Source organism: Poecilia latipinna, unplaced genomic scaffold (genome assembly GCF_001443285.1).
Source record: "Poecilia latipinna isolate Pla-1442-1.1 unplaced genomic scaffold, P_latipinna-1.0 Scaffold994, whole genome shotgun sequence".
Lineage (NCBI taxonomy): Eukaryota > Metazoa > Chordata > Actinopteri > Cyprinodontiformes > Poeciliidae > Poecilia > Poecilia latipinna.
In genome coordinates, this window is record NW_015113610.1 from 325193 (window position 1) to 342086 (window position 16894).

At 38.2% G+C, this 16894-nt stretch overlaps 1 protein-coding gene across 7 annotated transcripts in view; it reads left to right on the forward strand.

Moving 5' to 3' along the window:
- LOC106958541 (receptor-type tyrosine-protein phosphatase S-like) overlaps positions 1–16894 on the forward strand; it is a 206013-nt gene that overhangs the window by 97165 nt on the left and 91954 nt on the right. Inside the window, exon 1 of one of the 7 annotated variants that reach the window (XM_015050491.1) lies at positions 8827–9179. The exons of the other annotated variants lie outside the window; for them this stretch is intronic. The gene's annotated coding sequence lies outside the window, so the exon portion shown is untranslated. Of the gene's footprint in view, positions 1–8826; positions 9180–16894 lie in introns of those variants that run through there. 7 annotated transcript variants of the gene reach the window in all.

Sequence of the window (16894 nt, forward strand, 5' to 3'; positions counted from 1 at the left end):
GGAAGTTTTTTTTTTTTTTGTGCTATTCGGGTAGCTCTGCTATTTCTGTGGTTTATCCATATTCTTATTCTTGATTCCCTTTGCATCTTAAGATTTGCTAATCATGCCCTTTGAATTTCTCATAACAATAACTTGACAGAGAATGGCAAGTTGAAAAATGCTGCCCAAAGTTTCAAAAGTATACTCCAAACCATCTGCTCGGTCCAATTTCCATTCTCAATCACACTTTATGAAAGCACAGTTATTGTAAATGTTGCTATATATTAAAAATAAATGAAGGGAAATCAAGTAGCGACAGAACAATCAATTTCTAGAAAACATATATTCTCCTGACCATTATGTCCTACTTGTTCATATTCCTGCACAATAACAATTGCTCACAGTGAACGATGCCGCTCAATTTTACCATCAGTTTGTATTGACATTCGCTGGTAACTTGCAATAAAATGTTCTTAGTATGGTAGTGCTTGTGTGGGGAAAAGAATGTAAACTTTGTTTAATAATTAATAGTATTAGCTGACCAAAAGTTTTGTCTGGCTAATGAAAAGGGGAAAAAATGAATCATTTTCAATGTCTGTAGGAAAGATCCTGCTAAAGTCGAGCCCTAAATTGCATGAAGAATGATGGCAGAGCTTGGATTCCAGCTTTATTTGTAAGAGAATGGAACAGAACAAACATGATTCTGTTGAATACAACTAGAAGAACGCCGAGTGCATAGGCCGTAATTAAATATGATGTTGTAATTGTTGAAAGAGTACTATGAGTACATTTCTACCATTTTGCATCAGCAGACTGGATTTCGTCCCATAGTTTATGAATTCCATTCAGTGGATTGGGACTTCTCTATAAATAGAAATTTGACATTAAAAACTTTTACTTCAAGATTAAAACACCCTTGAGCATAGCCTAAGGGATGAGAAGTGCAACGAAGAAAAAGTCTATTACAGATTCATTTTTGAGAACCACCAAAACACTCTCATAGGAATATTATAAGTTTAGTGTTACAAAACCATAGTAGATCAGAAATGTCCTTGAGTAGACATAGCTACAACAAACTGTATTTATAGCAGTGCATCAGTTTTATATAATCAGTATGAAAACTTAGCATCCATGCTGTTGGTTCTTTCTCATTTTCTCTTCTTTTTTTTTGCTTTTCTTCTCCTTCTTTATCCCAAACACCTTGATTTCCACACTTAACAGTTAAATGAATAATTAAATCGTGATTGATCCATTTGTTTCGGGCTCAAATGTCAGGATGTCATTTGAGGACTCCCCTTGCCTTCACCCCCTACCTACCTTCCCGTTTCCTCATTACTCCACAGGGCCAAGCGACAGGCTTTCCTCTGTTTTTAATGAGGAGCAGGATGCATCTCGGTGACTGTTTATTGAAGGATTCACAGTTTGGTCTGAGAACAGCTCTGTTTGTTTCACAGTGGCTTGTTGACAGTATGCGGGTGTCTTTGTTCCTGGAACTCCACGAGAGAGTACCTTTTGTACATTTTTGGCTGTAGAAACCTTTACAGGGAACCAAAGTATTTTTCCTAGGTGACTTTCCAACGCTCTTCATTTCTTCATTTCTCTTCAGTATTTTACATTTAAAATATTGGATAAAAAAACAGCAAAAATGGGAAAAATATTAATTATCTCAAACAATAAATCGACTTACCGTGATCTACTAACATTTGATGACCGATTTTTGACCTTAGTTTTTCTTATTTATTAACCTTTCAAGTTTTTTCAGTGTGCTTTGCTAGGCTAATTAGAAGACTAAATGTAGAGCTGATTTGCTTGAGATCATAGAACATCTCTTATCAAATTACCTTTTTAATTAAGAATTTTTTTGTATTTTAATTGTATTTTATCAAACCTCAATCATGCTGCTGTGTGTGTGGTCTGGTTGTTCTGACCCTGTCTAACGTTTCTTTGTGAAGACTAAATCACCAAGTTGTTTCTTCCCCTTCCTCTTCTCAGAGAGGAGTGAAAGCCAGCCAGACAGAGGCAGACTGAAAGAGAGATGTTAAAAAAAAACAAAAAACAAGGAAAACAGCATGCATATGAGAGATGCTTGACATAACTTCCTTTTCTGCCAGAGGAGAAAAGGATGATATTGCAGTCCAGTGGGGATTGTTGGAAGAACTATAAGAAAACAACTGATGACCAAAGGAATTTGATCAGGGCAAGCAGAGTATGAAAGGGTATGAATGACACATTTATAGAAAATATTTAAAAAACAACTCTGTAAACATGAATGGAAAAGCTCTTGCACCCTTGCTTGCATTACTAAATCATGAATCAAGTTTGTGTGGAAGAAAAATCAAGCATAGTTCCGCCACTGCCTGATTAAAGTATGAATGAGGAATAATTCATGTAAAATACCAAATGATGTGTTGATTTGCTGGTTGCTTTGCAGCACAGGGGTCCTTGAAATTTAGATGTAAATAGGTTTAAAGTAAATAAATCTCAACCAGAAAAAAAACAAACAACTTTTTTTTTTAGTTGGCAAACACATTTTCCTTGTGTTTTAGTATTAAAAAGAGGATTCAAATCATTTCTTTCTCTTCTTAGTGATGTTCTCTCATTTGCTCCTAGGAACTTTTTCCTCTCGTCTGCATGATCGGTCATTTTAAGCTGTTTTGTGCTTTTGTTGGGAGGTTGTCACTGTCTGTATGTCAGTGAAATGTTAACCCTTGGTTGGAATGTGAATCTCGTCCCTCAAGTGCATGTGTTGTGCACAAACGACGACGCACGTTCGAACAAAAGCATTCCGCCTCACAGTCAAAACATTACAGGTTAATTCCACTGATGTGAGAGGAAATATATGTCAAGCATTAATAACGAGATAATGCAGACAGAGAGACAGGGATGATAACGAAATAATGAGAAACAGAGTGCAAATTGTAGCTTGTGTGTATTGGGAGGCACACAGCCTTCTGTGTTATCTGCTGCAGATGATGAGTGAAGAAGGGGAAGCTGGTTCACATTTCCATGGTGCAGGGAAATGGCAGCCAGCTGCACTTCAGCTCTGATGCTGCCTGCTCCCCACAAATGCACACAACTGTGCTCACACATTCTGTCACTCTGATGGAAAATGCTGCATGTCGCTGTCGTTGCTCTGGATCTCACTAGTTTAACCTGACGACGAGCTTTCGCTGCAATGCCCAGGTGGCTGCGGCGGCCTGCGGGGACCTTGTTAGTGACACGCTTGCTATGCTCTTATTTCAAACCTACACTTAATATCTGGAGCACAGAAAGTATTCCCACTCATTATGTTTTAATTCAAAAAATTTTTTGTGAGATCTCTAAAACAATTGAGGCCTCTTCAGTGTTCCTTCAACTTTGGCCTTTTTAAAAGTCTTTTTAAAATTGCCTCGGAAAGAAAGAATGGTCATGCAGGAAATGTAATAACTGTGCAGTGCATTAAAATGTAATATCATGATTGAGAAGAAGACATAATCCACTTCTTTTATGAAATCTTTTCTGATGGAACATTGGGGCATTTTTATTGCTGGCGACTAATTTAGTCTGATACAAAATATGTTTTACAGAGCTGAGCACACGCTGCAGTCTTAAGCCGACAGTATGCAAGCTTACTGTGGGGCCTGATGGGTTTGTCTACTTGACTCCCCATCCTCTTATTTTTTGTCATTGTCTTCAAATTACCTCAGAGGCTTTTCTGCTATCATGACAAGAAACACAAGCCTGAAATAAGGGATGAAATGGGAATAGAATACTGATTAACTTTATAGTGGCTGCTAAGCTGATTTGCGCACGTGTGTGTGTGTGTGTGTGTGTGTGTGTGTGTGTGTGTGTGTGTGCGTGCAGAAAAGATATATTCTCATTTGTGCATTTTCTTGAATTTGCATTGGCGCATGTGATAGCAAAAGCCAAAGTAATCCACACTGAAGCTCAGCCTCACACACATGTAGTCAAACACCTCCAGACAACATGCATTCATAAATGTGGAGTCTTAGAAAAAGACTGAAGAGGGGACGTTTGACCAGATGGAGCAGCCCGCTTCTTGCTGAGTGAGCCTGACGACAGCTGAATAGCTTGAGGTGCACCAAAGTGACTGACCACAAACAGACACATTATGCACACACACTTTACACAAATACAGTGAAACAAAAATAACTCTTGCTCATGTGTTTGTAACGCAAAAACATTTTGCTTTATTTCAAAAGACATTCAATCCAGCTGTATTTTAGTAGAATCGGGAAACTCTGTATCAATTGCAGTAATTGCTTATTAGCTTACTTTGTTTAAGCCTGTCTTTAAAAAGATATCAGTACCAATTCCCCCCTCTCTACTATGCTGTCATCATCTACCATTCCTTCCCTCTGCCTCTCTTTTTTTTTTTTTTTGCTCCTCTGTTCTTTTCTTGCTTTGAATCGTGACTCTCATCTCTGCCTATTCCCTTAAGTGTGATTATGAGCTTTGGATTCCAGCCTGCATGCATTTCAAGACCGACAGGCCTCGCCCAAATACAGTTTCAATCCAGGAAATATACAATGTATACATTTATATATGTAAAGTAAAATCGAAATGATAGTGATCTAAAATGTGAAATAAGGGCAAGTGAAAGTGTTGTGCGTCACGCTCCTGGTGAGTAACTAGAAAAATGTAAAAAAAGCCATGGAAAAATAAATAAATAAATAAATAAATGGGCTTCCATTTGAATGAAAGCCAGCGCTGTGTCAGACGCCAAGAAGATGAGCAGCTTGGTGGTACGGCAGCCTGGCTTGATTTTTTTTTTTCCCTTTTCTTTTTTTCCCCCATCCTCCCTTTTGATTATTTTGTTTGCTGCTCCTTGATATCTCCTCATTACAGTTCTACTTCTGCCCCCTGATGTTTTGATTTTGTTCTGTTGATAAGCCCTTAAAGGCACGCTGCAGCTATGGTGTGAAGCTTCCATCGTGTACTGCACCGTGTCTGAGAGGGAGCGTGCTTTCATTCCACCTTGCAAACGGCCCTCCAACTCCACATGGTGCTTCTGACCCCGACCGAAGGCGCAGACATGTGTTAAACCATTTTTAAGTGTTTATCTTCAAATCGTTTAATCACAAAATTAGTTTTGATAAACTGAAACCATTTATCAAAGGGCAAGAAGACAGAACAATATGTCTTACTTGTACAAAGATTAAATAGGTGTGAGTTTTTATGACAATCTTTCAGCGTGAATATTTTGTGGCATTGACAGAAAAAAAATCTAATCATTTATTTTACTGGAAAAAATAATATAAGCTATGCATTTTTTACAGCTAAATCAATTAATGTGATTTTCATTTGCTACATAGACTTAATTAACAAGATCATCAGATATCTCTTAACAGAGTTACCTTCTCCATCAGCCAGCCTGCAGTCAGGTGCTTAACATGCATGCCAGAAGGCGTCAGTGAGACGTTTGCTCGCTGCATCGGACCAGAACCGAGCTGAGAGAGTTTAATGTTTCAGTATCTATTTACTCAAAGCCTTGGACAATTGCTTTTCAAATCTATCTATTCCTGTCTTTTACCAGCTTGCGGAAGTTGAGTAGCCGGGGTTGTATCCTGCATAAGTAAACGCGCCCACGAATTCAGACCAATCACACAATAATTTCACATGGAGAGGGGGGCGATAAGGTTGGCAGGGGGGATGTGACCAAAAGGGGTGGACGACATGACTCCGAGAACAATCGTTATGTAACTGCGACAATAAGAACTGCTTCATGCTGTTCGGCTCGAACAAGCAGAGCCCAATAGCTTGCCAACTGTAGTTTGAATGAGTGAATGAAAGAAATCTGTATTTTGAAGACAGAAATAATAAATGTTACCTGAAGAAAAAGTAGGTGTCACAAAAAAACATCAATCTTAGTTTGAGAAAAGGGTAGGAACAAGCGATGTGTTAAATCCTATCCCTGTTTAACTCCAATATATACATAATGTCTACAGAATCAAAACAGTGTGACTTTAGGAGTGATGGGTGGAGCTACTTTAGTTTCCACACCATGACTGTCCCTGTTTATTCAAATAAAAATGTTTCCAGACAGCTGGTCTTTCCTGTAAGCAAGCGAAATAAGTAGCCTTTCCTTCAGCCAGCTGACCACTAGTGGACAGAAACAGATGGAGAATGGGGCAGTTTTGCAGGCTCAATACGTTCAGAGAAAAAAAAAAGTTCAGAGAAAAAAAAAAGGTCACTCTGGCACTTTCCCTGGTCTCATTTGGCATGCTTTTATCTGTGAAAAGGGTAGATGTTTGCTGTTTAAAACCAAACCTTTTTAAAATATAGTGTACCTAGATACCAGTATTTGGCCCAGGACATACCTGAAACAGCATTTTTTTTTCCCCTTTAGGTTTTTAGCTGGATCATTTTCATCCTAAAGACTAAAATATGTATTCTAAGACTTCTTAGTTATTGAACACTTGTAAAATTACAATTTCTGGATGCAACTCTAAAACCAATTAGAACTGCACAGCCTTAGGAAGTCATGTAATATGACCTTTTGATATCTTGACCTTCAGCATCTGTGTCAAGTGTGCACCCTTACTGCAGCGAGCTCTGGCCAACAGGTCGGCTGCATCACTGGAATCCAAGCCGTCAAGTTCTGACACCCGAAATGTAGCAGCCAACAAAATTAGTATTCAAAACAACTCTTTAAAACCAGCACGTAATAATTTTCAATATTTGTGATATATTGTGCAAACCTAATGCAAATGCATGCTCCCCAAACTTCAAACTTAAGGCTAAGAAGACTTTTCAATTCCATAATGCCTTTATGTGTTTACACTTTTTTTAAGCAAAGGTTGCAAGCTTAAAAGAAGTTAAAATATAAATTGTGAATAAACAATATGAGTGACCTTGTGTCTTATCTTAAAAACAGAAGTGAATTCAAATTCAAGGCAACTAGATGAGAACTTTGAAAAAAACAAGACCTCTGTCTTTAGACCCTGTTGTACAGGGCCTTTAAATCTCTCATTCAGAGGTATGAAGAAGATTCTGTTTCTTGCCTGTGTAGCTCAACTCACTGAAAATGAGAGGATTCTGGTGTAAGCTGTGAGATTTAAGGACAACAGAAGTTACACTGCCCAAACATCGCTGCCAAAGTTCTCCTGAGCGCAATGTTCAGTGCCAACACATAGGCACACAATGCAGTCTCTGTCATCCAAGCTTACCCCAAGACCATCGCGTGTCAATCTCTCACACATGCAGGCTTTCTCTAAAAACCGTTTATTGTTCTGCAGGTCACCGGCACTGGATCCACAGTTTTGTCTTTGCCCTGTACAATAGATCCATTTGTTTCTGCAACCTCCTGTTCCAGACTGCACTACCACTCACATCCATCACCTAGCTTTATTATCCGTCACCCAGACCAATGTTTCCCCAACCCTGGTCCTGAAGGCACACTGCCCTGCATGTTTTAGGGGTTTCCTTGCTTTAGCGGAGCTGATTTCAATTGATGGCTGGTAAACAGGTGTTTGTTGAACTGCAATCATTTGAATCAGGCATGTTAAAGCAGGGAAACGGCTAAATCTTGCAGGGCAGTGTGCCTTTGGGACCAGGGTTGGGAAACACTGACCTGGACACGTGTAACAAGGTTGTGTGTTCCTTTGGAGTGTTGAAGTGTTGCTTATTTTTAATAGAGCACAGATCTGTCTAGGTTTAGTGATTTTAATGAGCATAACTGGCATCCACTGTTTGCTCCTCTGCATTTCAAAATTTGCAGATACAGTAATGTGAAAAAGGATTTGCTTCCTTATAGATTCCTTCAATTTTTCAGTTTTTTTTTTTTTTTTTTCTGGAGCTTCCACACCAACACACTAATATGTCCAGTTAGTGGAGCTTGATGACAATTATTTTATTTTGTTTGTTAAATTAAATCATTACTTGAAAACTGCTTTTGGATTTGCTGCCTTTGTGTGATATTAAAATTGGTCTCATCAGAAATGCACGTATGCTTCGCTAAGTATTACAATTGTTTTTTTTTTTTTTTTTGAAAGGTAAAGCCAGATGTTATTGCTGTCTTTCCTCACCTCTCTCAGCATAGCACTCAACAGACCAATACACTGCATAGGAGTGCACAGTGGTAAAATGACAAACACGGAGAGAAAATAAAAAACAGCAGGACAGACAAGGGTTTTTTTATGCATTAGTTGCAGAACTGAAAAGCTCCCCACTCAGTCTACCACTAGTTAAATTGAGTGTGGGCACTGCAGGCAGGGAAACAAACAAACCCAGCAACCACCATCCACCGCTTAACGACAGGGAGCCGTTTTCATCTTTTCTGAATTCTGAAGAATACATTTACCTTTGTGCTTTGCAGTCCTGCAAAACTACTTTATATGCATGCTATAGCATAAGTGTAACTCTGAAGCACACCTACATATGGTGAAAAATAACTTGAATGCACCCTAGTTAAACCGGGCAGAGATTGATGGCCAGCTAAAGATGCCCCGCTGTGAAGGAATGTTAAGAGTAAAAATAATAATAATTTAAAAAAAAAAGATGCTAAAGAGGTTTACCATCTGCCCGACCCCTCACCTTTGACCTGAACACACTGGTAACCCCCCCCGATCACTCATTTCTCTCTGAGCTAGTGTGAAATTAATTCTCAAGTCAACAGCACACAAGGATGGGGTGCAGTGGGTGTTAGGAGGGTTGATCATGGTGGGGAGGTCATTTGTGGGAGTAAAAGGGTCAAAGGGTGGAGGGTATGGAAGGAGTGACAGCTGACTTTGTAAACATACTGCACAGGCTGTGTGAATTTTCAGAGGAGGTGTAGCTGCCTGTTTGGAAGCGGCATGTGGTCACTGTATGCAACGCTTGTGAGAACAAATTTCTTGGAACCTAGTTGCATTATCTTGGGTGCTCCTCTTCTGGGTTTTGCCCACATGCATGCCAGTCTCCCACAATAACCCTCTGTCTGTTGCAAACAAACAAACCCTTTCTCTGGCCATCGTGAGGGAAATTTATGACAAGGCCGCAGTGTTTCAAAAAGCAGCTGTAGAGGGACACATTAATATGGATCTTGCAACATTTTAACCTTCAAATTGAATTTCTCCCTCCACTCACCCGTCTTCTACCAGCCAGTAAGCAAAACCCAGGTCACATAAGGTGGCCTGGGCTGCAGTGTGTCCACGCAGTGAAAGCGGGACTTTTTTCTTTTTAACGCTGGCCTGTGAGATACTTATCTAAAAAAAAATCTGGTAAGTTTTAGCTGAAAATTGTTTATTGTCTGGTCGCCAAAAATACTGTAACTGAAACCTGCCTGTGGGTGTTTCTTTTGTGGTATATTTCAGTTCATGGTTCATTTTTTTTATAATCTGTAACGTAAATATGAGGTCACTGTACATGGTAACTTGCTGATCTATTTTTGCTTCTTTGCTTGCTTAAGGTTAAATATACAGGTCTGTTTATAGAGGTTTCTTTTTTTTTTTTTTTTTTTTTTGGCTCTTAGGTTGTCTGCTGTGAACTGAATTCCAGCACATAAGTATTTTGTTACACATCTGTAAAAGTGTCACTTTTTGTGCTATATGTTTCTTAATCTTTTATAAAATGGATGTAAAAAGCAGTGGTTTTCCACAGACTGTAATGGTGATGTTGGTGGTGGGACAGCAATGTACTCGCTGACAGGGCTTTGAAAGATAGACTGTGCTTTACGCCATCCATTTGTCTCTGGTGTATCTTGGTGCAGTCTGTCTGACTGACTGATTGAGGTATTGACACACCCCAAACCTCCAGTCTCAAACAGCCATCTAAATTTGTGTTGTACAACCCTCACTGCTTGTGGTTGCATGTTTATCTTCCATCTTGGAAAGGCAACCATATAATTAACTGCAGTCGGATTTCCACAAAATCTTAACATTTTTGAAAGGGTCCTTTTGCATATTTGACCTAGTGTTCAGTCTCCTGCTTTTCTTTCCTTCTAGACGATGTAGACTGTGCTAGCCTGGCGATTAATTATAATAATCCATTGAAATATTCCAAGTTTTTGTTTTTATGAATCTCATTTTTCATTCTCAGTAAATAAGTGGGTAGTGGCGCACTGGGTAGCTAGAAATTGACTTTGTCTAATCATATGTATAAAGATTTGTCTTAAGTCAGCCTATTGAATTGAGGTTACTGCTATTTAGACTGTTGATAGGATTTGGCCCAGTTTTATAAGCAAATTACTAGGATTAACTTCATTTTCAATTTATTCCCTTAATAAGGGATCCTGAAAGAGATGACCACATTTAATGAAGAGTGGTCTTTTTTTAATCAACTGAACCAGAAAGAATCTTCTGTATGTGTGTGTGTGTGTGTGTGTGTGTGTGTGTGTGTGTGTGTGTGTGTGTGTGTGTGCTATGTGTCGGTTTTACCATGTTTTTGCATAAGAAGGTGTGAGGTTTTTTTTTTTTTTTGTTGCTCCTGAAACCTTAACAAGTATTGTTGAGACACTAACAAGAAATTTAGCAAATAATTTTTTTGTCATTTTTCTTGCTTCTATTTGTCACTGTAGATTAACTTAAATCCAGGTTTGATTAGACTATGTTTATTTGTTGTGTGCTTCAGAAAAAAAGAAGGGAAGTCATACACCTCAAATGTGTTTGAAGCTCTATTTATTTTAAGACAGGAGAGTTTAGGTTGGAAATGATCGGATTCAGTCCATTGTCCTTTAATATGATAACCTAACATTTTCTTTTTGTGCTGTTAAATTATGCATTAGATGATAACTTCCGTATAATGCAGCCTATAACACGAGTTGCTGTGTATTCTATTTATTCTCTGTGTTTACAAATGATACTGTCCATTTCTTGTCTGTCGTTGTGTTACTGTTAATGTCTTACTAAGAATTCTTAATACAGACACACCAACAAATTTAGAAGAAGTGGCGGTTTCCTTGTACAGATTCACCTGAGACGAAATTACTGTCACATCGTAGATCATAAGCATCCAAAACTAGAATGTTTTTTTTTTTTAAATATGTGTGTTATTTGCTTATTAGGAAAGTGTCCCAACATTTTTTTTTATTGATTTTTTTCTTTTGGGGGGGTGGAGAGAGTAATTTCCAACAGAGACATCTTGGAGGGTGAAGGATAATCTATATTATGTACAAAGAAATAAGTCACTTCAAATCTGTGCTCAGTCTGTAATGAATACTTAACTTAAATAAGAGGCACTTAGGCGTCATTCTGAATGCAAAGAGAAATGTGCATTATTAAAGCTTTAATTATACACATTTCTTCTTAGGTGTGAATTTTGATAAACAGCAAGCAGTCATTCTGTGTAGGTGTCAGCTTCTAAATAGTGTACATATCTCATTTTAGAAATGAAACTTTTTCAAAGCCCACTGCAAATGTTACAGCTTGGCTGGCCAAATGCAGCATTGGGCTTTGAGGAAATGTTCTGAATATCCAGCCCTGCCAGGCTCTCCCTCCGCTGCCTCCTACTTGATCACTTAGAATAATTTCATCCCAACGCTCCCGTTCCCATCCCCATCACATTTTCAGAATGACGAGGAAGCGTGCTTCCCCATCTGTCCCGATCGCCCTTCAAAAACTTTTCTCCCCCTCCTGTGGTACAATTTAAAGGGCATTCAAGCTGCTGGCCAGACGGTGCAATGCTTGTCTGACTCTGTCGGCATCCAGCCAAAAACTGATGTCACCCCCTTCAGCCCCTCCCTCATCTAGGTTTTAAACACACCATAGTCTTTCTTAAACACCTGCCCCTTTTTATCCAGCTCCGTCCCACACCCCTCACATCACCTCCTTCTCCAGCTCCCAACTGTGACCTGTTCTTTGTCCTTTAAATAAATGCAGCAATGTGTTAAAAAACAAAATTCTTTAGTGGTCTAAAAAAATTTACAGGTCTTCTAAATACACCTCCTTCATTAACTTTCTTCATAGCTGTCATAGACCATCTCACCCTTTATCACTGCTGATGGTCACAACGACACTGCACCAAAAGCAAAAACGATAATTTAATGTGTGCATGTATGACAATTTTTTGTGTCACTGTACATCATGGTTACACAGGCGCCAGATAGCGTTTTACCCCGCAATAGCAAATAAAATGGCTGTGCAATAAAGTCCACATGTTGGTGGTCAGCCTGACCCCCAACAATCCTCCCACCTGCCAATCCGTTCGTCTCTGCTGCACTGCCCCAACTCTTGCTGCTGTGCACTCAACCTCAGCAGAGGTGGATTTCAGCTAAAAGCCTCACAGTCTTTTGGTGTTTATTGGAATGACAGTGCTGCCTCATAATGTTCAGAGTAAACCCATTTCCTGCTGATCGAACTCAAAGTAACACCTGAGAGAGAAAACAAGAAGGGCAAAGATTCGCCAGGCTTGTGGTAATATGGCCTCAAATAATTTTTTTAAACCTCCAAATCCTTTTGGAAGTTGTGGAACACAATGTTTTCCTTGTTTGTTCATTTGTTTCTTAGTTCACAAATTGCTGTGAGAATTATCGAAACATTTAGTAGTGGAACAAAGCTAATGATTTTAGGCTATAAAAAGAACAAAATGTTCTTTAGATCAATGAAAAAGGTTATGGATGTCCCAGAGGGACAGCAGATGGCAGATACAAGGTTCGTTGGATGTGCCAAGCATTATTTGTTGGTTTGGGAGAATTGAACAGTTGAGGGCAAAAGCCCCTGGGAAAGAACACCAAGGAGGGGTTGCCAGGGCAGGGCAATGTGCAATCTCTTAATGAAGCCAAACCAGTGTTGTACGCCCATCCAATGCAAACAGCCGCCTGTTTTTGAAAAAGCAAAACAAAAAAACCCCAAAACATTTTCACAGTAAACATATGTAATGTTTATTGACATTTCCATGTATCAATATTCCACAAGTCTGAATGGTTTTTAAGTAGACATAAGAAGACATAACCCTGAGATTACCAAATGAATACAAATTTCCAAATCCAGCACCTTCTACAAGATGCATATTTTAAATGATCAGGCGAATAAACAGAACAGCTTACTGTACAGCTTTACTGTACTCGGTTGAGCCTTCCTGTTACTTGATAGATATCTTGCTCTTATCCAGTTTGAACATGTCGAAAACACACTGTTCTACTAAATGGCTTGTTACATTTGTGCTTCCCCTGATTTAATTAACACTGAAAATAGCGAACATTTACATTTTCTTCCTGCAGTAATAACTTCCACCCACAAGAGTGTTGTTAGCCAGACCTGGCAGAACTTACGCATGGTATGCTAAGAGACTGGAAAAAATAGTATTTTCTGTGTTTTAAAATCTGACTGTAACCAAATAAGCGAGTATGTTATTTAAGTTGATGTTATGCTCTTGCTCTTGGTCGTGTCAGACAAAGACCTGTTGCATAGAATGTTGAAAGTACAGGAAACATAATGTTTCATATATTTTCCTATGTATAATCAAGCTTTCTTCTTCCGGTGAACCTTCCCAAAGAGCCTGTTAATGATATCTGCATCATATTACGAAATGGATCACAGAACAGCGTAGTTGGGACAGGGAAAAGACATTGGATCATTTACATAATAGTCTTGCAGTTCCATGCAAATTTGTGGGATTTCCCACCAAACATCTACTATGCAAGTATATTAGTATGAATGAGCGTGAGAGAGAAGAGGTAAGAACAAGAGAATGGAAAGACTATGATCAGGGCAAAGTATAGAGACAAACATGACTACAGTTTTCTGTAAATGGGTAACAATCTGATGCAGTTGTCAGGAAGGTGTTGAGGGTGAAGATGTGTGGTCGGTTTCATTACTTATTAATAACTCTTAGAATCAGTGCTATTAATAATTTAGCATAGTGAAAATTAAAATGTTTTTATAGACTAGGGTTACCGCTGTGTGTGCTTCTGCTTCTGCTGTTGTTCTTCTTTGACTTTGACAGAGATGCCCAAACAAATACATGAAACAACATAGCTTGCACTACACGTATACTACAGCACACACCCTTTTTACATTTTCCCGTTGCACGTTCTGTGAAGGGGAGGGGAAAGTTGATGAAAGGCTGTAAACTAGTTGTGGTAAAAGCTCTATGACTCAGGGCTGACGCATAAAAAAACATCATCTAATGTGAAACACTGCAGAGTCTGAGAAAGTAGCTAAAGGCTAAGCATAAATAGCAGATGGAGTTTTAGAGTGGCAATAAAAAAAAGTAGCATTTGCTTGAAAATTAGACTTGTTTTTTAAAATCTTGAAACAAACAACAGTTCCAGCACCTACAAAAAATACAGAGAAGAAATATTAGTCTTTTTGTGAAATATTTCAGATCAAGGTGTTATTTAATAATAATAATGTGAGGGGCAGAGCTGCATTAGTATGGGGTTCAATCAGCTGAATAAAACCTTGGCACAGTGTCTGTCATGCCATTAAAAAGACTGTAAGCCATAGGAACAGAAATGATGAAAAATGTTGCAGGATCTAAATCTGTAACTTCGAAATATTTGATGTACCCATACATGACGTCTAAGGAATGCTGTTGGGTTTTTTTTTATTCTTCTCTTAAAACTTTGGAGGAAAACTTCATAGTGTCTATTTTGGCAAATTTATTGAAATAAACAAAATTAGCAAAAGGTATGATTTACAAAGAGTTAAGTAATGTGCGATACGTTGACCCTTCTTATTCAAATTTCCTCATAATGTGGAACTGATGTCTGTCTATAGATCATTACAAACTTCCTAGAACCTAATTTCAATAGCACGGCTGTTATATCCTAAAATCTATACATTTATGAAAAAATGTACACACTTATTACAAAGTCTAAACAGTTTTGCACTAGTTGAAAAATTGTAAATATAATTTTTTTAAGTGCAGACATCACGTAATTAGGTTTAATCATCACACTAAGTAGAACTGTGCTCTTTTTGACCTTGTGTGAGAAGTGAAACTTCTTCTCATCTCATGAAAGGAATTTTTAATAGAGCTCCTCAGGTGAATAACACCAGAGGAAATGCCTTCACATTTTTTCTGTGTGTGTTTCTAACAATCTAATTTTTGCACAGTAAGGTGTGCCTGGGTGGATGGAAAAATCTGATTATTTCTGGTTACAATTTTTTCCCCTGTCACGTATGTGTTAAATGTACTGAACTCGCATAGTGACGTGTGTTGTGGATGAGTTTTATATCTACTGCTTCTGCACTCATTTCATGCTTATAGTCCAAATTCCCCATCTCCACTTTCCTCTTTCGTCTTTCTCAATCTCTGTAATCAAATGCATTAGTATCAATATTACATGAGGAAACGAGTTGAATTTAAAGATTGACCATGTCAAAGTGAGAGTCCCTGATAGCCGGCGACTGCCATCACCATCACTGAAAATTGTGGCGGTAATTACTGAAGCCTTGCATGGGGTTAATATCTAGAGTGGAAGACATTTTTCACAGGGACTAAAAGCTTGATATGTGAAATATATTCATGGGCAATCAATCTAAACTTTAAAAATGCATTTGGTCACATTAATCTACAGCTGAAGAGTGCTTTCTCCTTATTCATTTCATACTTGATTAATCTCCATTTGTTTAACTCATTTTGTATGGTGAATGTGGTAAAACAAATTTAGCATTTTAATATTTTAGGCTGAGGAATGTTTCCGACCTACGTGTGTCTCAGTGATTAGCCTCTGTAGCTGCACTTTGATGGATTACTGCATAGAAAACAGTATACATTTCTTAAAACTCCATCTAGCCTTCAGTTTTTTTTTTTCATGATAGAGACTGAAAGTTATATTAAAGTTGTCGCCGGTTTATTCATTTAGTGGTTTCCTCTTATTGTGTATTGCAACATTGTCCATTTTCAAGTTTCACTGAGATAGCATGTGAAGCATTAACTGTTTTCTGCCACAACAAAGCAACCTATTGCTGTTGTCATCGTTCAAGTTGTCATCCAAGTGGTGTTAAAATCAGTAGAAGTTGATCATTAGCTGTTTTGTTGAGATAAATGTGGAAGCAGCTTAGGGTTTATCAATCGACCAGGCTCTTGGTTTTCATTGACAGAATGCTAATCACTCAGTGCACTACAACTTTCAACAGAAACTTGGAAACTCATAATGTTCATAACATCTTCCATAACTCTACTAGTTTCCTGTCAGTACAGCGTTGATATTTAAGATTTTATTTTTGGGTTTTAAGGTTCTTAATGGTCTAACCTTGTCTTAGCTGATCTGTTCGCCATGAACTTCCAGCTACAGAGCATGAAATTCAGACAAGAAGCAGCTTTTAGATGTCCCAAGATCAAAACCAAAAAGTAGAGGTGATCACATTGGTATTTGTGGAAGAGTATATCCCTCTTATATAATGTCTGCTCATAGCTTGGAGATTTTTAAAGTACTTTTCAGGACTCATTGTTACGTTGTGGGTTTCAGTTCTGGTGGAGCCTGAATTCTCAGTTCATATACATTTTATGTTTATTTTTATTGTAACACTTTTATGGAGTTTTATTTTTATCTATTTTATTTGTTATGAAAAAATGTACTTCATTGCCCTATTTGTTCATTTTTTATGTCTAACTTTATGGTTTTGTAAAGCAGTGCTTTTTGTTGCTCTTGGTTGTTTAACTGTTACCGTGCAGCTCCTTGGTGTAACCTTTGTTGGTTTAAAATGAAACATCCTAAGAATTTACACTGAAATTCCAGGGTTGGGCAACAAATTAATAACACTATATATTGCGATAGACATGTATTCTACATCATTAGAAAATACATCTGATAGAATGTTATAATACATTTCACTGAACTCTCATCCAGAACCACACAATGTTCTGGGAGACGTAGGCAGAGGAAAGGCTTTAGCCTCTCGCCCTCTTACGGCCTGCTAAACAAGATTAGTTTCATCAACTAACTCACTTCCTCAGTGGTTAGCTATCAACAACCTGTTGAGTAACTTGCGTAGAAGCAATTTCAGGTTTTACCACTGTGGCTCACACCTGCTTAAGAATAAAAAAAAAT